The 15,076-nt window shown below is 39.0% G+C and overlaps 1 protein-coding gene across 2 annotated transcripts in view; it reads right to left on the minus strand.

Moving 5' to 3' along the window:
* Positions 1-13,575, minus strand: part of TMEM100 (transmembrane protein 100) — a 39,933-nt gene extending 26,358 nt beyond the window's left edge. The window contains exon 1 of one of the 2 annotated variants that reach the window (XM_063456006.1): positions 13,388-13,575. The gene's annotated coding sequence lies outside the window, so the exon portion shown is untranslated. Of the gene's footprint in view, positions 1-3,516; positions 3,566-13,387 lie in introns of those variants that run through there. The other variant, XM_063456007.1, reaches the window with a different exon arrangement.
* Between the last annotated feature and the right edge of the window lie 1,501 nt (positions 13,576-15,076).

Raw genomic sequence — 15,076 nt, forward strand, 5'->3', positions numbered from 1 at the left:
AACCCAGGTGCAGTAAGGGATTATGAAAATGTATATGTTTTTTTTTTTTTAATTTTAGGTGCAGTATTCAGTTTAGCTACTTAAAGGGACACTATAGGCACACAGACCACTTCAGCTCATTGAAGTGGTCTGGGTGCTCTGTCCCTGTCCCCTTAGCTCTGCAATGTTAATAATTTTAGTTTCGGCGAAACAGCAATATTTACATTGCAGGGTTAAGACTGCCTCTAGTGGCTGTCAATCAGACAGTCACTAGTGGCATTTACAGGTGGTTAGGCAACTTAAGAAAACTGAAATCTAAAATAGAGAAAAAAACTATTGCATGTAATTAAACAAAAGATTATACAAATATTCTATACGATAAACAATTCTAAAGTGGACCTACCTTCTATAACACGTGGCTGACAAAGTTATATTTAGCAGGTATCAAAACTGGACATATACATTTTGCCAGCAAATGCACAGAGGACAAGTGGTCCTCCTCTAACAAGGAGGATTCTATCTCTAGTGGATTTAAACGTATAGACTGCATCTGCTTGAACTTAATGTGTCACCCACAATCCTTAGGGTGCTCCCTATGCTATCAATTTGACCCAGTTGACACAGAGGCTTGCAATCTATTGAGGACAGAATACATAGGAATGCAGCTTCCACCTGCTCATTAACTTTAAATCATTGCAACATTTTACTTGACCAGAGCAGGATTCAGACTACCATAACTATCTTGGCAGGAAGGTTGTTATTTAACATTGTTAAAGAGCTAACATCATAAAAGACATAGATTTTAAGAGCAAAATTAAGTATTGAAACAAATATGAGAAAAAACAAACTTAAAATTTTAATTATAAAAGAACAGTATTTAACTGCAATACTGGTTCGCATTACCATTATTTTTAAACAGGCTGTCGCTGTTGAGTTTTTCATAGGGATAGAAGCTCTTTTTGACTATGCTGGAATTTCTTTGAATTTATGCGAAACAAAATAGGAACTACTTTGTCTCATGTTAGCGTCACAGTTGGCAATATTTGGCGAAAGGCGGAGTCTCCACCGCCAATTCCCATAAACCGTCACCATCGATTGTGACACCCTAATAAAATCACTGGACAGGGAAAATCAGTGTGTGTTTGGATGAATTCTGGAACGTCTGTCAGCGATACTTGTATATCTGCAATTGTATAAATCCATTCTATAAATAGTCATGCAGTTTTAGTCATTGTGTTTTTAAACCTTTGGGTTATTTCACAAAACAGGGAGTCCTGGTACATTTGACATTTTTTTTTACCAACTTTTTCATTTTTAGGCTAAAATGTGCATTGTGGTTTTTCAAGTACATACAGTTTATTTTAAGCTGTTATGAACATTAATAGGATAGCATTGAGAACAAGGCATAGCACCTGGAATGCCAAATTACATTTATTACTAGCATACCACCTCTTCTTGGCATATTGGTACAGGAGAACGTGGTGCTCAAACCGGAAGATAAATATGTTTCTCTTTTTATATCCACATGAGAGATATCTAAACCAGCTCCCTAGACATTAAGAGTATCTAAATACAGAGATGGGATACCGTATATACTCGTATATAAGTCGAGAAATTTTAGTCTTAAACTTCATTTTAAAACGCAGAGTTGACTTATCCACGGGCCAGTGCTAGTTTCGATAGAATTTTGTACGGCGTTCGGGAGTCAAAAGGTGTTCGGGAGTCAAATTCAGGGAAATGTCGACTCCCAAACTCCGTTCTCCTAGCTGGTCGGTAAGTCAAACGGGCAGGGGTACAAGTTTCAGCAGGGTTCGCGGGTTTGCGTAGCCGACTCAGAGATCCATGCCGTCGATGACCATGTACCGCTGCCTGCGTTCGAGAGACAACACGTGTGTTCGTATAGGGAATGCTTGTTTGTGGTTAACAGCCAGGGGTGGTCGTGATTACGAGGTGTTAACAAGGGGGACCACACAGAGTCTGTTGGGTAACCGAACAGAAGTCGAACAATTCCATTCGAATAACGTAACTTATCCACGAGTCATAGCATATTTCACAATTGTTGGTCAAAAAACTGCACTCGACTTATACACCAGATCGACTTATAGACAAGTATATACGGTATGCAATATTGGCAAGTTGGGTGCTATAGAGTTTGGATCTAATGCCCCTAAGCAATACAACGGAAACCGGAGTCCAATGCGAAAGAGGACTAATATTGCCTAGGCTAGTCTTGGTACAGATTTAAGACTAATTATCACAAAACTCTTTAACGTGTTCAATAGAGGAACGCTCTAAAATATATAACAAACACCCAATTCTGAAACATCTTGAAACTATATACCACTTGGTGTACACCAATTCTAACAACAAAATTAACAAAAAATATATTTAACTATTCATGACATACTTTGTAAGAAATAGATGGATAACATCTATCAGATTTAGTCTGCGATATCAATGTCTGGGTCACACTGTAAACATTAAAACCAAGGCTTATCTAGATTTTGTTCCATATAAACATCGAGATACTGGTGTCCAAATCTGACAGTTCGTTTATCATACAGAGGACCAGGAGGTGCATTAATGCTGTACACTGAATATAACTCGAACCAAAAATATCTGCTTCACAATAAACAGATTACTGTCTGATCACTGAACTAAGGTAAGAAAAAAAAAACATATTTAATGATCAGACTTAGATTTCTTTATCTTTACAAGACTGCAGGACATAATTCCACAAATCATATAAACTGTATAATCTCACTGTTCAGTTATAATAAATGTCATATTGCCTTATAAAAAAAATGCATGTGCTATGATTAAATGAGAGAAATGTTTGATATAACAAGACACAATGTCCTTCTTTGCAATAAGTACAACAACAACAACTTCCAAAGTAAAATGCATAGGGAAGGAATGACAGGTGTGACAACTTTTCTGAACACTGTATACAATGTATACCATACGCATAAAGTTACGCCAATCCACACACAAATCAAATCAAAACAGCAATTTGTAACAGCAATTTGTAATAAAAAAAAATAAATGAAAAAAAATGTCAACGCAAATGCTAAGAAACATTTTGTATTTCAGTAACTTTTCCATTAATAGTTAAGCTGTCCAATTTGTGTGAATGTTAAATGATTGGCAATTAAAAAATGCAAAATGCACAGTTACCAATGATATAATTTGCAAGCATTGCAAAGTAAAATTTGCTAGGGTATATATATTTATAAAGTTCATAAGCATTCATAAAATATGGGTCCTATAAATGAAAACACTATAAATTATCCCTATACATATACAAAAAAAAAAAAATCAAATTTTCTCTATGTAATAAAAATCTGAATTATTTTAGACATCATAAAGAAAATTAGAAAAAAAATGCAACAACAAAAAAAGAATAAAAATAAAAAAAAAAACTAAAGGAAATATAAGCTGGAGTTTGAGGTCAGTGACTTGGTGTAGGCATCCATACATTTTGCTGCACTAACAGATTGCTGCTTGCCAGAGAGCTGATACACAGCTAGGTCTTACCTTCCCTGGGCCAGTCTGCAACTGGAAAGAGTGAGCCACGTGAACACACAGATATGTGAGAAGATGAAAAGCCCTTGGTTAGGGACTGTGGTCAAACTGCAAGCAGGACAACTGGAACAACTTTCTAAGGGAGTGTGGGGAAAGATATGCAACAAAGTATCATGTTGGGTTGGGTTTTTTTTGTGGGTTTTTTTTTCACAGACTGGTGTTTTGTGTAAAAAAAGGAAATCTCTTAAATGTATAAAAACTTCAAAGAAGGAAAGTATTTGTGATTTCTGTGGGAAAAGCAAGTCTTATGGCTTGACTGGTGTGCAGATTTTTGTTTAACGTTGTATTAACAATATATATATATTTTTTATTATTATTATTATTTTTATTTTTTTTTGCAAAAGCAATAAGGTGATAATCTTTAGTTGCATTGGGACCTGGGGATTTGTTGACAAAAAGTCAAGGGGAACTGTTACTTTTCTGATTTTTGGCGAATCCAGTAGCTAACAGGGTTATTTACTTACGTGAGAATTCTAAGTGATTTCAAGGTGAATTTCAAATTTTAGACAAAAATAGCTAAACTTATAGTATATAAACATATATTCCTGACACTATAGTGCTGGTGTGGCTGGTTAGGTCCCCGACCCCACTGTCTGTGCTGTGAAAAGTTTAGGTGTTTTTTTTACGCCAGTCTCGCCGTGGCCCAGCCTTGTCCTGCGCTGCGCCAATCAACATCTCCTCACGGAGAAGCACTGAATCAATGCATCTCTATGGGGAATGTTCAGCGCCTCCATCCAGAGCGTGTAGACGCTGAACGTCAGTGCTACACAGTGTGCTGTACTCAGTGGTGTATCCTGGTTTTGTGCTGCCCTAGGCAGGATAAAACTCAGGCGCCCCCCTCCCGCCCGTGCCACCCCCACCCAACCCTTCCCCCGCCCTGCCTTCTAAATACACACACACACATTCACTGACAGATACGCATACACTAGCTAACAGAAACACACACACACTAACAGACACACTCACTAACAGACACTCACTAGCAGATACACACACACACTCACACTAACAGACACACACACAGTCAGACACACACACACACTAAGACATACACACACACACTAATAGACATACAGACACACACACACTAACAGACACACACACACACACACACTAACAGACACACACTAACAGACATACACAGACACACTAACAGACATACACACTAACAGACATACACACACACTAACAGACACACACAGACACAATAACAGACATACACAGACACAATAACAGACATACACAGACACAATAACAGACATACACAGACACAATAACAGACATACACACACACTAACAGACATACACAGACACAATAACAGACATACACACACACTAACAGACATACACACACACACAATAACAGACACACACTAACAGACATACACACACACACACACACACACAATAACAGACATACACACACACTAACAGACACACACTAACAGACATACACACACACTAACAGACATACACACACACACTAACAGACACACACTAACAGACATCCACACACTAACAGACATACACACACACACTAACAGACATCCACTAACAGACATACACACACACTAACAGACATACACTAACAGACATACACACACACTAACAGACATACACTAACAGACATACACACACACTAACAGACATACACACACACTAACAGACACACACTAACAGACATACACACACACACACACACTAACAGACATACACACACACACTAACAGACATACACTAACAGACATACACACACAATAACAGACACACACTAACAGACATACACACACAATAACAGACATACACACACTAACAGACATACACACACACACACACTAACAGACATACACACACACTAACAGACATACACTAACAGACATACACACACACACTAACAGACATACACACACAATAACAGACACACACTAACAGACACACACACACACACAATAACAGACACACACTAACAGACATACACACACACTAACAGACACACACTAACAGACATACACACACACTAACAGACATACACACACACTAACAGACACACACTAACAGACATACACACACACACACTAACAGACATACACTAACAGACATACACACACTAACAGACATACACACACACACTAACAGACATCCACTAACAGACATACACACACACTAACAGACATACACTAACAGACATACACTAACAGACATACACACACACTAACAGACACACACACACTAACAGACATACACACACACTAACAGACATACACACACACACTAACAGACATACACTAACAGACATACACACACACACTAACAGACATACACACACACTAACAGACATACACACACTAACAGACATACACACACACACACAACAGACATACACACACACACACACACTAACAGACATACACTAACAGACATACACACACACACTAACAGACATACACACACAATAACAGACACACACTAACAGACATACACACAATAACAGACATACACAGACACAATAACAGACATACACAGACACAATAACAGACATACACACACACTAACAGACATACACAGACACAATAACAGACATACACACACACTAACAGACATACACACACACACAATAACAGACACACACTAACAGACATACACACACACACACACACACACAATAACAGACATACACACACACTAACAGACACACACTAACAGACATACACACACACACTAACAGACATACACACACACACTAACAGACACACACTAACAGACATCCACACACTAACAGACATACACACACACACTAACAGACATCCACTAACAGACATACACACACACTAACAGACATACACTAACAGACATACACACACACACTAACAGACATACACTAACAGACATACACACACACTAACAGACATACACACACACTAACAGACACAAACTAACAGACATACACACACACACACACACTAACAGACATACACACACACACTAACAGACATACACTAACAGACATACACACACAATAACAGACACACACTAACAGACATACACACACAATAACAGACATACACACACTAACAGACATACACACACACACACACTAACAGACATACACACACACTAACAGACATACACTAACAGACATACACACACACACTAACAGACATACACACACAATAACAGACACACACTAACAGACACACACACACACACAATAACAGACACACACTAACAGACATACACACACACTAACAGACACACACTAACAGACATACACACACACTAACAGACATACACACACACTAACAGACACACACTAACAGACATACACACACACACTAACAGACACACACTAACAGACATACACACACTAACAGACATACACACACACACTAACAGACATCCACTAACAGACATACACACACACTAACAGACATACACTAACAGACATACACTAACAGACATACACACACACTAACAGACACACACACACTAACAGACATACACACACACTAACAGACATACACACACACACTAACAGACATACACTAACAGACATACACACACACACTAACAGACATACACACACACTAACAGACATACACACACTAACAGACATACACACACACACACAACAGACATACACACACACACACACACTAACAGACATACACTAACAGACATACACACACACACTAACAGACATACACACACAATAACAGACACACACTAACAGACATACACACAATAACAGACATACACACACTAACAGACATACACACACACACACACACACTAACAGACATACACACACACACTAACAGACATACACTAACAGACACACACACACACTAACAGACATACACACACAATAACAGACACACACTAACAGACATACACACACAATAACAGACATACACACACACACACACACTCACTTTTTAATTTTTTTTATTTACCCCCCCCCCTCCCCCCCCAGCCTCCTTACCTTTGGGAATGCTGGGGGGGACATTTGCCCTGGGCATTTGGGGGCGGCGTTTTTTGCCGCCCCCTGGAAAATGCCGCCCAAGGCAAATGCCTTGTTTGCCTCGCGGCTAATACGCCCCTGGCTGTACTGGACTTGGAAGCACCTCTATTGGCCGTCTGCCACTTTCTCTGAAATGGCAGTGTTTACATTGCAAAGCCTGAAAGGACAGGCTATACACACCAATCATTCATTGATTTCCTATGGGGAAGCTTTAACCTGTGGGCGGCGCTCTGGCACTGGAATTAAGGTAAGTAAAAAAGGTAAATAGGAACAGGGACACTACAGTGTTCGGAATACAGGTTTGTATCCCTAACTCTATAGTGTTCCTTTAATAATGAGGATAAAGACGCTGAACGTCGTCCCTCCAATGATGAGTGGCAGCCACTATAAGGTTCCTTAGGGACAATGCAAACACTGCCTTTTTCAAAAAAAGACTGCATGGACAATCTCTTTACACCATAACCACTACATTAACCTGTGGTGGTTTTGGTGCCTAGGGTGTTTCTTTAAAGGAAACAGAGTAACACATGGAAAAGGATAACACAAGTTAAATGGGAATTCTCAATATTTTATTTAATAAGTGTATTTTCCAGAAAAGTGACAGATTTGCTTTAAATGTAGCCTTCAGTAATCCTTTCTTGATTATTTGACTAGTGAGTTGGATGGGTTTTACACTCCTAGGCGGCAGCAATGACTATAGTGCACATCAGCCCCAATACATTCAATAAAGTACTTGCGCACCCGAATCCCGAATCCCGAATCCTAATGCACATTTAAATTACTGGAGTTTTTTTTAGTATCACTCCAATGGCAATTCAAGTGTAAGATCACATGCCACGTCAAGGCAATTAAACCCATCAACATCTCTAACAGTCCTACCCACAGCCAAAACGTATCGTGTCATGTAGCCTTTCCAAAAACAACAATATAGAATGTATTGACGGAATACAGCGAGGGACCCAATTCGTTTGTGTGACAATCTTTATTTAATCATTATGTAGATACTGACGTGAAATTAAGATAGTCACCATAGTTTCACAGAAGGATTAAGAGAACATGGCAGAGTAAAGAATTCAGCGGGTCACATCAGACACCTTTACCCTGAAAATAATGCTTTAAAATGACAGACAATTGATTGAGTAAGTTCAATCCCAGCTCGGCAAACATAGGGTTGGTAAGTGAGAGGTTACCCTTAGCTGTACGTTCACACCAAGCAGCAGAAAAAATGTGAGACAGTAGATTAGAGAAGAGAGCAAAAAGGGACAAACGTAAGGAGTGAGGAAAGAAAAATGGGGGGGCGTAGGCAGCGATGCATTTGCCGTGAGGTAAAGGTAGGGAGGCTGGGTGGATTTAAATTAAAATTTTAAAATAATCTTGGGGGGGGGGGGAATGTGTGTGTGTGTCTGGCTGTCAGTGTCTGTGTGTCTGGCTGTCAGTGTGTGTGTGTGTCTGGCTGGCTGTCAGTGTGTGTGTACGTGTTGTTGGCTGTCAATATATGTGTGTGTGTGTGTGTGTGTGGCTGGCTGTCAGTGTGTCTGTATATGTATGTCTGCCAGTGTGTGTGAGTGTGTGTGTCTGTCAGTGAATGTGTGTATGTCTGTCAGTGTGCATCTGTGAGTGAGTGTGTGTCTGAGTGATTGTGTGTTTGTGTCTGTGAGCGAGTGTGTCTGTCTGTCTGTGAGGGAGTCTGTGTGTCTGAGTGACTGTGTGTGTCTGTGAGTGTGTGTCTGTCAGTGAATGTGTGTTTGTGTCTGAGAGATTGTGTGTATGTCTCTCAGTGTGTGTCTGTGAGTGCGCCTGTGTGTCTGAGTGCTTGTGTGTATCTGTGAGTGTGTGTGTATGTCTGTCAGTGTGTGTCTGTGAGGGAGCCTGTGTGTGTGTCTGTGAGTATGTGTGTGTGTGTGTCTGAGTGATTGTGTATGCCTGTCGGTGTGGGTGTGGGTGTGTGTGTGTGTTAGTGAGTGAGTGTGTGCATGTCTGTCAGTGATTGTGTGTGTCTGTCAGATTGTGTCAAGTGTGTGTGTATATCAGTATATCTGAGAGTGTGTGTCTGTCAGTAAAAGTGTGTGTTAGTCTTTAACAGGAAGAGGTGTGGCATTGACCGGAAGGGATGCCACACCGGAAGGGAGGCAAATGTAAATTACGGGATGCCCGAGTTCCTACATGCCTAATGCAGCACAGATCCAAAATACACCACTGGGTGTTGGGAGAGAATGTCAGGGACACTCTCTCCCTAGTTAATAGGGTATGGCTACTGAATGTGGTCACTTGAGAGCATTTTCATATTTATAGAAACTGACTGTAAACACATTTACTGTCGCTTAATCACACATTACTGTGATTTTATTGCTGTGAAGATATATGATACACTCAAACAAACTGCTCATTGCTGAGATTTTTATTGCTGTGGAACCCTGTCATAAATTCTTGCACACTGTGTATGAAAGAGAGGGAGCCAGGGTATGCCTGAGACCATAACCAATACAGCAGGCTGCAGTGGCTATGGTACTTATTCCAGACATGCATATATACCCTGGACTGTATGATGACCTATATATGTAAGCTTGCTAGCAATCATCATTAACCCACAAACAAGAGAACTATGATCAATGTTTTAAATAGATACTTTAAAAGGAAAGTTTACAGTGACCGTTTCCTAGCAACGTCACCATCACAGTTAGCTGCAACAGTTATGGTGCTTTGAGTGTTTGTTTAATGCCTGATAAAGGCTCCTGTGGGAGCCGAAATGTTGTGTAGATTTCCAATAAATCTTCCTTAACACCTGTCTGTGCCCGGTCAAACTTTCTTCATGATTATTGATAAATTGGGATTGGTCCTCTTTGGTCGGGAAGCACCATGGATGGAAATTATTTATGCCACTCCATTTGCATATGCATATTGAGTGTTCGTTTAGTCCGAAAAATTTAATAGTTGGAATTTTTATGAACACTATAAACTTGGACCATATGATGATGTGATCTACTTCAATTTGTATCACCATTAAAAATAACTCTGTTTTAGATTCTGTATACTGGTAACAGAGTCCAAAAGATGACGCCCACACTGAGGCATCTCTGTATCGGGTTGTGATATAGAGTGAGTGTCTTAATGTATCCAAGTGTTTTCCAGTATACAGCCTGCTGAGTGGGTTTAGGTCATGGGTCAGTGAACGCGATGGAAACTATCCTATAGTGTAAAAGCAGCTGCAGAACGGACAGCCAAGAAGCAGGGAATCATTTCACGTCTTTACAGATGGTAAGAGGTCCCTAAAGAAATTCTGTTTAGCTCAATATTAAATGTTACTAGGTTTTTACCATAAAATCTACCATTAGATGCACTATGTCTCCCAAAGAGTGTCACTAGGTTGCTATAAATGATTTTATAAAATATATCCACTATAACTAAGAGAAGACCTGCCTCTCTGCATCCGAAAGCTCTCTTCGCTCAGCCAATTGCTCTCAATTCTGCCTGATGGACCCCAGGTAAGAAGCCAAACCTTTAGCAAACGGTTAGACTACTTACATTGCTTGGAGTGTTCCTTCAACAACGGAACTTTTTTTCCAACATTTGTCCTAATTATTGCAACTCTGCATTCACTATAGCTCAGGGTTTAGTTAAGGATGGAGAGTCAGTTAGTAACAGCTAGCATGAAAAGATGCTCTATCCAGAGTGAATATAGAAAGCCACAATAGTTAAAGGGAAACTATAATGCCAGAAAAAAGAAGTTGTTTCCCTGGCACTATAGCTCGCTATATTGCCCATTCTGACACTTACTGGGGTCCAGTGCCGATGTCCCTTGGCGCTGGTTCGGGCTCTGCCTCTGCTTCTCCCCCGCCAACGTCAGCCGGTGGTAGAGACCTAATGCGCATAAGCGCCAATCGCCATGCTCGCATTAGTATTTCCCCCATAGGAAAGCATTATACATGTTTATACATGGTTTTCCATGACTCTGGAAGTCCCCTAATGCACAGCGTGAGGACATCCGGCATCGGTTAGGCAACTAAAAGTCACCTAACGACCCGGAAGTCCCTCTAGTGGGTGTTTGGCAGGTTAAGAACTGCAATAATTACCTTTGCAGGGTTAATGGAACTGGGACTATGCACCAGACCACTTTAATGAGATGACCCTTAAATACATTGCAACAGGATTGCTTTCCGATACACTTTGAGCTATGTGACTTCTCTGCTTTTCCTGAATATTTTCGAATCTTTAAGAAAAACTCCTTTCGACTTTCAGAATTTCTTTGAAATTCCAAAATAATCAAAAGGTATTCATGAGACAATACTTTGTCTCATCAAATTGCCCATCTCTGGCTAGAGGCAGAGTCTCCAACGCCATTTCCCATCAGCCATCAGTTGAAAAAGAATGAATTGAGAACAAGTGCCATCTCGCCCAATGCGAAACAGAAGTCTATGGCACCGTACTGCTTTATGTGCAAAATCATTTATAGTCTCACAGAATCCTCCACAGATCCTCTTTTGTAGGCACAAGAGTACAACTACGACAACAGCTATTATGACGTGAGAAGATGGCGACATCAAGGAGGGACAGCTTAAGGTAAATATATCTCCCTATCTGCTCTCCCTTTGCTACTTCCACACAAGCGGACATGTCACCTTGTGGTATCTTTGCAGGAAATGCAACAATCTCACAAATGTCAATGTCACTTTGAAGTCTGTCTCTGATGGATCTGACTGGCAGCCTGTAGAATACAAAGTTATTTTAGCACATCTCATGAGGTGACCATTGTGTTATTAGGATAATATCTGAACATAGACAGGGCACGAACCATGTAACCACCAACCATGCAAACCACCCATCATTATTACTCAATTGATTCTAAATGAAAACCGATTCTTATACATGTGAAATGTTGAGATTACTGGGTTTGGGTATTTTTCAATCTTTTATTACTTTGTAAATACATAGCAGTACATATGAGACATCTTAAATCAGGCTTCCCCAAACTCCGGCCCTCCAGATGTTGCTAAACTACAACTCCCATGATTCTCAGCTTATTTCATTCATAGAATCATGGGAGTTGTAGTTCAGCAACATCTGGAGGGCCGGAGTTTGAGGGAGCCTGCAAATGAAATGTAATCCATTTTTAAAAATATGTACAGTTTGTGATACTCAAGGCAGCCACTCACTGACAATGTAAAGGAAAGGATGCAAAATTGGGTCTGTATAAAAAGCAATTCTTTCTCAGCCAACAATCTAATTGCGGAACAATTAGCATGTACATTCCATAGGTTTCCATGGCAACTGCTCCACTTTCAGAACTTTGCCCCTGAATAGCTGTTTACATATTTTTATTGTGCTAAAAACAAAACAGCACAATTCAAAATTCTCCAAACCAATATCAGAATACAAGGGAATGTAAACCTTTTATTTGTTTAATTAAGTACTTCTGCTCATTTATTTAAACCTATGAAACAATAGTGATTTATTATACGGAAAACTATGCAAAAAATAACTAAAGTACATTAAAAATCAAATGGCTTCAATAAAATATAGACATATGAGAACAATTATATTTTAAGATTAAATATTTTTGTTTTTCATTTTGCAAATGTCATTTAAGAAGAAACATCAAGGACATGTCTTTATTTTGTAATTGAGTCTCGAGGTCTGTAGAATAATCTGTTCCTAAGATCTTTGCCTAAAATGGCAGTTTTCGTTCAGAGAATATAAATCACATTTACATATTCCTACTTTTCGAAGCCATATAATAATGATTACAGTAACACTATACTTATAACCAAGAAGGATGAATAAAATGTTAAATGAAATGTCACATACCTCTCGCAGTGGATCATTGGATTTTCACTCTAATTCCCAGATTCAGTAGGAGGTTTTTCCAAAGTACTAACATCTGCATGTTACCAAAATATAAGTCACTAGATGATCAATTCTATTCCTGAAAGAGTCTTCTTTCAACTCAATCCACTGATGGATGCTTATGTTATTTAAAAGCAATAAATGTGAGTTCCTTCTTACGCTGGTGTCATGCAAACCGCTGCGTAAAATGATAAAAAGGCAGGATGAAGCAAATCTTTCTGTCCCATGTGAACATCAGATTGCTGGGAGTTATACCAAAACAGAAAGGAAACATTTTCTAGCCTTTGATGACTCAATGGGTGGAGGGGGAAATAGGAGGATTTGCCAAAGAGATTTATAAACTAAGACACTATTATCTGGTCTCTTTAAACGAAGGCAAGGCAATTCTGGCCTTTTATTTAAACACAATGTTTTTCCTGTAAAAAAAAACAAAAAAACGATCCTGGTCTTAAAGTCTCCAAATTGTTTAATTTATCTAATTATACAGGAAATAACTTCTGTCGCTTTTAACAATTATTTAATCCAAGTGAATTAATCTGTAGAAATGTAGAGTTTATTCACTAGACATGTTACGGCAGTGAATTTAAAACTGAATCTTAACATTTAGGCAAAATGTGCAGCTTTTGGAAAATTCAACTGTCCCAGGCGTGACTATTTTAACTTTGGTTTTGCCGTTTTCTTTTCAACGCAGTACATTTTAGTTGTATTGAATGCATTCTTCTTTTTGTACTTAGAAACTAAATAAAAATTAAAGTCAAATATTTTTGGGGGGCACTGGTATATTTATCTTTTTTAATATGGCACTAATTATCAAACATTTAAAACAAATATCTTAAATCAGGGGTGCCCAAAAGGTAGACCCCAGATGTTGTAGAACTTTAACTCACATGATGCTTTGCAAGCCTTTAGAATGCTATAGAATGACAACACTTTATTAAAGTTGTAGTTTCAAAACATCTGGTGAGCTACATTTTGGGCACCCCTGTCTAAAATATTTATGCAGCCTCCAACTTAACCCCTTAAGGACCAAACTTCTGGAATAAAAGGGAATCATGACATGTCACACATGTCATGTGTCCTTAAGGGGTTAAACCAGCTTGGTAGATGAACTAGGAAAGTCATACATTACGTTTCTTAACAAAAATGTTGGACATATTAATTCATAGGCTATTCCTTAGGTATTAAGTATATTTCTATTGAAATCTGCACTTTTGTAAAGTGAAAAAAGAGAATGCACTCTTCACACACAAAGCTTTTTAGTAAGCTAAAGTGCTTTATTGATCTGGAGTATCCCTTTAAGTGTGTAGTGAGTGTACCATCATGTGCTCACAATTATAAATGTGCAACATGATCTCAGTGAATGTTCAGTGAAATACTTGCAGTCTACAACCTTTAGTTGTTTCTGTGGGGAATAAAAACACTGTTGTGATCTCCTCATTTTCAAAGCAAGCTTTAGCAGAAGGAAAAGGAAATTCCCGAAAATTTAATTGGGCAACTTCAGGAACCACAAAAGTCTGAGCCAATTTTACTTCATGTATCTGCAAAATAAAAATGGCATGTGTCTTTCCTAGAGTTAAAATAACTTTACTTGTGTATTTAGGAATGCAGTAGACTCGTCAGATAAATTACACACAGATTTACATACACACT

Source organism: Pelobates fuscus, chromosome 5 (assembly GCF_036172605.1).
Source record: "Pelobates fuscus isolate aPelFus1 chromosome 5, aPelFus1.pri, whole genome shotgun sequence".
In the NCBI taxonomy this organism is placed as follows: Eukaryota; Metazoa; Chordata; class Amphibia; order Anura; family Pelobatidae; genus Pelobates; species Pelobates fuscus.